The following is a 7,704-nucleotide window of genomic DNA, read 5'->3' on the forward strand; positions in this document are numbered from 1 at the left end:
ATATATATAATTATAAACGTAAAACATCATATGTCCTTGGAGTAAAATTTTAATTTATCTGATATTAATGTGATATTGAGTGCGCGCGCGCGCACACACACACACACACACACATACATCTATTACAAATTTTTTTTTTTTAAATTTATTTCTCTTTCCAATCCACAAATTGATAGATGGATACATCTAGGACATTTTGTATACGATGCCGCTTACAATCTCAAATGAATAAAAATAAAAGAATTTGAGAGAACGTACTTTTCTTCTTCGAAGCATTAATAATCACTTGTCGGAACCGCACGAGACTAATAGCGGATACGGCGCGAAAACCGCCATTACAATGCGGATTATTCACGGAGCCGAAACAAGAAAGACGGTACCATTAACGGTCTTGATGCGCCCCTCGTTTTAAGGTGCGGCATAGAGAAAGCAAGAAATACTCTGAAAAGTAGCGCGTGTCATCAAGATTGGATCGACATCAAGAAAGGGGTTCGAAATAGTTCCCCAGTCTATCAGGATTGCGTCGCGATAAATTTGATATACTACATAACATGTGCTAAAAAATCTATTTCTATAGACACTTCATCTATAAATTCTTCAATTAATTTAAAAATAATTTCTGTTAATAAAAATTTAATTAGACATTAAATTGTATACATAATTTCTGAATTTTCATATTAAATATTTTGTTTATGTTAAATATCTTAGTAATTGAATTAATAAGCTGCATAAAACCCATTATTAAATTAAATGGAAATTAAATGGAAAAAAGAGATTTACTATCTATTTGCCTTTTGGAGATTAATTTACAAACTAAATTGTTTTAAACTGATAAAGAAAGATTATCTACAAACTCTTACATTTGAAAGAACTTTTTCGTTGTTAAATCCTCCACATTTTTATGCATATAAAAATATAATTTACTAATGTTTTATACATAGATTGGAGAATGCTAAATGAAATAATACTAAATAAATTTCTATTATTTCTATAAATAAGCATTGAAAGGAGATAATTTTAAATAATTATAGACTATATTTTTATGATACAAATTATCAGCATAAATTTATTATTTATTGACACTTGTCTATTTTTTGTAATTTTGATATTTATCCAATAAAAAATTTTTATCTCAAAATAGATATTCTATTAAAATAAATATTATATATGATATTAAATTTAAGAAATTATCTTAAAAAAAAATCTTAAAAAAACATTAACACCTGAAAGAAACACCAAAGTCTCCCTGTTTCTCAGTCTCTCTCTCTCTCTCTCTCCTCTCTCCTCTCTCTCTCTCTCTCTCTCTCTCTCTCTCTCTCTCTCTCTCTCTCCTCAGGATATCCTGAAAGCTGACAGGAAAGGGAGAGGACAGCTGAGAGAAGCTCGTGTGTTACCCGATTTCTTTTCAGGACCGCGCAAACAATCACGCACGATCTTACATATGCAAACACGCCCGCCGAATGTCGCTTAACAAATAGTGCCTCAGTCAGCTCACACGGAGATTTGAAGTACCTCGGTGCCTCGGAAACATATTACTTCTCTCCCCCTTCCGACAATTTATTCAGTTAATTTGAAGTTTCCAAAGCTACAGATTTTTCTCATTTTCTCATCTCTTTATTTCAATTGTCGGGATAAAATTACTGATACAATCTAATTATTGTATCTTATGAATACTTTCTGCAAACTAATGCAAACAATATTGTAAAATGCACAATATTGCACTTGCATTATAATAATTATTTCTGAAAACTAGAGACTAACTAATTTATTATATAAAAAAGAGTACTAAATTTAATTTGCTCGTTTCTCATTATTTGCCAATAAAAAAATCAAAGAAAATAAAAACGAATGATATAAATATGATATATTAAAAAACACATCTATATGTTGCCATGTCCACATATCTGATAAGGATTATTTTTAAACATCGAACATTGAAGCTGATAACAAACAAATAAAAATTTTTATTACATATTATATATAGACAGCAAAAATTAATATGATGCATCTTTAGTGATACAAAATATGAATAATCTTATCATCTGCTTGATATCTAACAATAGCCACTTCAAACATCAAGAATGAAAGTGCAAAGAACATACCACTTTCGATTCTGGAATTTTTAACACGAAGATCTTCAAAAGGAGTTGTCTGTAAGACTTATCAAGAAATTGATAACGAACTCCCCTATATAATCCTTGTATTTCAAAAAGACCCAGAAATGATTCATCCTGAATATATAAGAAAGAAGAATAACGGCCGTCACGTTTCAAACGCGGGAGAAACTCCAAATTCCTGCCAGAGAAGATCTTTGGGGCCCGCTAGGAGAAGCGGAAAGGAGGAGGCAGGTGAAGACCTCGTACCTGATTCTCTTTCACGTTATCACGAACACACGGACGAGTTGTATACACATACGTGAGCATCTCGATGTATATGCCGCGAGCGGTTCCGAAAATACTCTATTCATCGTCGCCCCCTTTTTTTTTAGCCTCCCCCCCCCCACTTTGATTCCGCACACATACTCTCTCTTTCTCTCCCATCTTCCTTCTCTCTCTTCGACATAAGTCTCAAGACTCGGTTCTGATTTATATTGAATTGACCCCAGACGCACCTTTTGCTAGCGCCATTTTCTCGAAATGCTCCCTGTGAAGGGGGAGGGTGGTTTTTAGGAACCCAACCGACGACAATCAAAGCCGCATTCACTAGCTAGAGGCTACTACTCGCTGCATCAGCGACAGTGAGAGATTAGGGGAGCGGAGTTTGGCAATGAGGAGAAGGAGACGCGCGTCTAGAGAGGAAACGTGTCGTGCGATAGAGGAGAGAGAGAGAGAAGACGCGAGCTTTGGGCTTCACGCGTTATTTAGAGCACACCTGTCCCCCCGGTGATCCGCGCGTGTTCCCATGTCGCGCGCTCCCCACTATCCGAGCCTGATCTATGTTCCCCGTGATGGTGAAATCCCACAAGTGTTAGCAGGCTTTTCCGATCTGCGAGGATACGTAAGTTTGAGATCGAATTTCTATTCCTTCGTCCTGAGGAAATCATTTCTTTAAAAACTTACCTAATTCTGAAATACTTCAGAATTGATTAAATGTATTATTAATTAATCTTAAAATCTTTCTTTAGAAAAAAAAATAGTAAGCAATATAAAACAAAAATTATCTTTCTCTAAACTTTTTCGATTATCAAGCTTGCTCTTCTTCCTTTGTAAAAATAAAAGAAATAATTTGCTATGATATTAATATATATTAATATATAGAAGAAAGATATTAATATATAGAAGAAAATTCCCTATTATGAGATAGCAGCGTTTCTGCTAAACTAATAAACGCTATCTATTGGTTTCACCATGAATTTGCTCTTAGATTGAAAACTATTTTAGTAGAAAATTCATTATTACATCATGCCTATAATCATTGTAAAACAAGATTTTGGATTTTCAAATTTCATTGAGATGAGCATTTAAACCTTGTTTATTATTTAATAAATAAATATTTGGCAATAAATTCTTCATATAGAGATAGAATAAGGTCGTACTAATAGAAAAATATGGGATATGTTTAATTACATGCATTAATTGTTGAATTGTTTAATTAGAAGTTAGATTTGATGATCTTAAAATCATAAGGTGTAGAAATCGTAATATGAGATACCTAGGATATTCCTAATGTAAATTAACTCATATTCCTATGTTATACTGAAAATCGTTGCTAAAGTAGAAATGTTCTTATACAATAATAAAAAAGACAGCCGGAATGAACGTCGAGTGCCTATATCTGCGATGCTTGATTCCAACTATCTGAAAACGAGTTCTATAATCTATCGCATGCTCATTTTTCGCGTATGCTGACTGTGTTTGTTTATATTTAGAAACATTAAATAAAGTTTTTTAATTGCAATACTGATATATTTCGCGTTTTACTATCGATTTCTCAGGGCATCTCATGTTAGGAGCACAATTTTTTGACTTTGTGATTTGCTCACTTTTTACATTTCTTTAATTTAAAAAAAAATAGAATTTGAATTAAATTTTATGTAACATTATCTTAAAGCTTATTAAATTTCCTTCAAAATGACCTATTATTTTTTTAAATTCTGCCTATAGACTTCTAGCATTTATCCAAAAGGAACTCGGTATCTCATAATAGAGGCCTTTCGTCTAATAATTTGTTTATTTGACTAATAATTAAAATACGTATATAATAATATTTGGACAATTAATTTGTTGTATTTGAATCCTCATTTGGGACATATATGACTCTCGCAAAGTATCCTCTTTTAGAGATTATAAATCATTTTGATATACCTTGAATTATTCAGACTTGAATTCATGATCCATTATGTATTCTGCTCACTGTATTCCATTATGGACGTCGATCTTGGATATGTACCGTGATGTACAGGCCGAGTGTAGCCAAAGTGGAATTTAATTTTCAAGATACGATCCACTCGACGATGCAAGAGTGTGCACGAGGAAGGTGACTGGCTGACCCATCAAACAAGAAGAATGACCCATGGTCGAAAAGAGAACAAATGCGGAGGTCGATCGAGAATAAACTGGAAACTCGCGGATCGCGAGTGTGTGACGTCTCTCACACACACGCATATCCGTATCCTTCAGAAGACTTCGGAGAGATATTCAGGACGAGACTCGAAAATAAAGTAGGAACAATAACGGGGAAACAAGTCTTGGCAACGGCGTCCGAGAAGCATTTAAATGGCAGAACGCCGAATCCGAGAGAAGGGCTTCTCGAGGTGGACCCACGGCGGAGTCCTTACCTTCGCAGGAAAGTTTGTATAGGACCCAGGAGACTGGCCTCTCCCCCCTCTGCCCTCCTCTGGCCCTCTCCCCCTTTTCAGCCGTCACCATCTTCTTCTGCCCCTCTTCGTTGTCGTCTTGCGAAATCTCCCCACCTTGCCGGCAGATGTACGTGCGAGGCGCACGCGTGCTTGCCCTTTTCTCCCTTTGAATCCCGCCATAGGCCCGCGTGTCGCTTGGATCAAAAAGGACTGTCTTACAATTAGACGAGGTTCTAACATCGCTCTCGAGGACGCACTTGTCCTTTGTTCGACCGGTCGACCGGCGAGGAAGCCCGCTCTTACTTTCCGGACACTCCTCAACGACTCCCGGAACCCCTCTCGCTACCGCGATTTCGTTCGCGAGATTGGCCACGTTTTCGCATGGTGCCCACGATTTTGCATCGTGAATAAGAACGACCATAAGCTCATGTCCGGCGGATTTCCATATTAACCCTCTCATTGCTGAAGGGGGCTTATTATAATAATATAATATGATAATATGCGTAAGGATATAATACGAAATTATTCTGTCTGCAAAATTTCGCATAACTTTATACCGAGTGATATGAATAAGAGTGATGGAATTTGTGCGTAAAAATTTCGAAAAATTAATTCGATTTCCCAAATTTCGTTATTAATATTACAAAATTATAATAAAATATGAATAATGTCTAAAAAATGAGTAATATGATATAAATGAGTAATATAAATGAGTGAATAAATTGCTCGGAAGTTTTATATAATATTTTCCGAACTGAATAATTTAATAATAGTTTAATAATCTTAAATAGTTTGTTGTATATTTCTCTTGAAAACAGTTTTATCTGTATAAATTAGTTATAATTACTTTACTAATTTTTCAAATTAATTCTATTTCAATTACTATTACTAAAAAGTTTTGCAATTTAGTTAAAAATCTATTCGAGCTCTCTCTATGTGTGATTATTTTTTAAATAAATGTTTTAAAGATTGCATATTTGTTCAAATAAATAAGTATACAATTTCTCTCTTTTTATTTTCTCTTTCTCTTTTTCACTCAAGTAATTGAAAAGAAACTGCATACTCGATTTTCTATGCAGATATTAATCATATACATATATGTAGATATATATATATAGACAGAAATATAAATCAGTCACGCCTTAGATAAATTGTACTAATTCCGATTAATGATTGTCGTGTCGATGGAAAAATTGACATTGTTTCCAACTCATTAATAATTTATCCTTTGTTTGTTTCTAAAAGTACGAATCTCGATATTCTCGATAGATGAATCGATGATAGGTATGTTCGATCACTGATCCGTAAAAATCCGAAAGAAAAGAAAGGGTGATTTACATAAGAGGGAATCCCTCTTATCCCTAGGTATTCCGCCTGGGAAAGTGTTAAACAATCGCGCACCGAGACGGATTAATATGACAGATAAAAGAGGGCACAGTCCGGAAAGGGATAGAGAGATTCGTGAAAGAAAGAGAGAGTGCGCAAAAAAAGAAAAAAGGAATGAGCGCACCCTTCTTAACCATACATAATAGCTGCAATGTACAAGCAGGCAGGCGCCATTGTTTCGCCGGTAACTTTCAGATCTGACATGAACAAGGCACAACCGTCGAGCAATTACGGCATCGTTTACTCCCTCGAATAGAAGAGTCATGAGATTTCTGGCAACGTGGAAGTGAAGTGCGATTTTCTGACGTTTTGAAACATATCTCTGGAGACATTATGACAGTCACATGAATCTTCAAAAATGTATCCTTCCAATTTATTTCAAATTTCTATTTCTCTGACAAAAATTAACATTGTTAATTGGACAACGTCACATAAAAATGTGAATCAATCTACGAAATTTAAAAAGTTTTATTGTACATAGTTAGGTTTGGATTAAAAATTATACATTTTTGTTAACTCAAAATCTTTTATATTGAATATATTTATTTTATTGTTTATCATTTATCGTATTATATAGTAATGAATATAGAAATTTTTATCAATTAATCTCGATGATTATACAATTGCAATTAAAGAACAAAATTTATTAAATATTTTTATTAAATTATATTGATTATCTTAGTTAAATTAGGACTAAATTCTCGACTAAAATAAAAATATATAATTAATTTATAAATAGAATTTTTTATTTAATTCCTTTTTTAATTCATAATTTTGGATATTTTCAAAGAAATTTTATTCGAGATTTAATTTAAAAAATTTTGCAAAAAAAGAGTTTGTAAATTTATCGCAATAGTATAGTTATATAGTAATAATATAATAAATGTTATTTAAAATTTTAAGAAAAATATAATGAAATGATTGTCAACTAATCCTAAGCTATAAGTCATTATTAATTAAAGACAAGAACAATTAAATGTATAAAAAATATTTTGCCGGGCTAAAGAAGCGCGAAATTTTTAAATATATTCTCTTCGCATTCTATCGAGGATGCATTCCTTTCTCTTACTAATCTCGAGTATCATACTTCAACCTCTGCGTTGAGGTCGAACGAAACCGGTCAGCACCCACGGTCTCTCATCTGCACAACGAAAAAAAAAGAATATAAATGAGATAGGCTACTCACTGCGTCCTTGGCACCAGAAAGTTCAGCTAAACATCAGACACAGCAACTAAAAACGAATCACTTTTCCGAGAGCACGATGTCCCACATTACACGATTTTCAATTGTTCACACTGTTAAGAACACGTTCGAAGTATCGTGAGGCACTAGGTGCCCGTAACGTGGCACTTCAACGGCCGCCTCTACACTGACGAAGTGGGGTGAGAACCGGGGCCTTATGTAGAAGGGGTCCGTAGGTGAACCCACAGAACAGGAGAGACCAGCTCGCTGTCTCTGTTCCTTCTGCTGATTGAAGGTCCTTCTCTGTTCTTTTTGTAGTTTGTATTCCCCTTCCATA

General features: G+C 34.1%; 1 protein-coding gene across 1 annotated transcript in view; it reads right to left on the bottom strand.

The window, feature by feature from the left end:
- LOC108691800 overlaps positions 1-7,447 on the bottom strand; it is a 38,535-nt gene extending 31,088 nt beyond the window's left edge. Inside the window, exon 1 of the mRNA XM_018199711.1 lies at positions 7,371-7,447. The gene's annotated coding sequence lies outside the window, so the exon portion shown is untranslated. The remainder of the gene's footprint in view (positions 1-7,370) is intronic.
- Positions 7,448-7,704: the final 257 nt, after the last annotated feature.

Source organism: Atta colombica, unplaced genomic scaffold, assembly GCF_001594045.1.
Source record: "Atta colombica isolate Treedump-2 unplaced genomic scaffold, Acol1.0 scaffold52, whole genome shotgun sequence".
NCBI classification, from domain to species: Eukaryota; Metazoa; Arthropoda; class Insecta; order Hymenoptera; family Formicidae; genus Atta; species Atta colombica.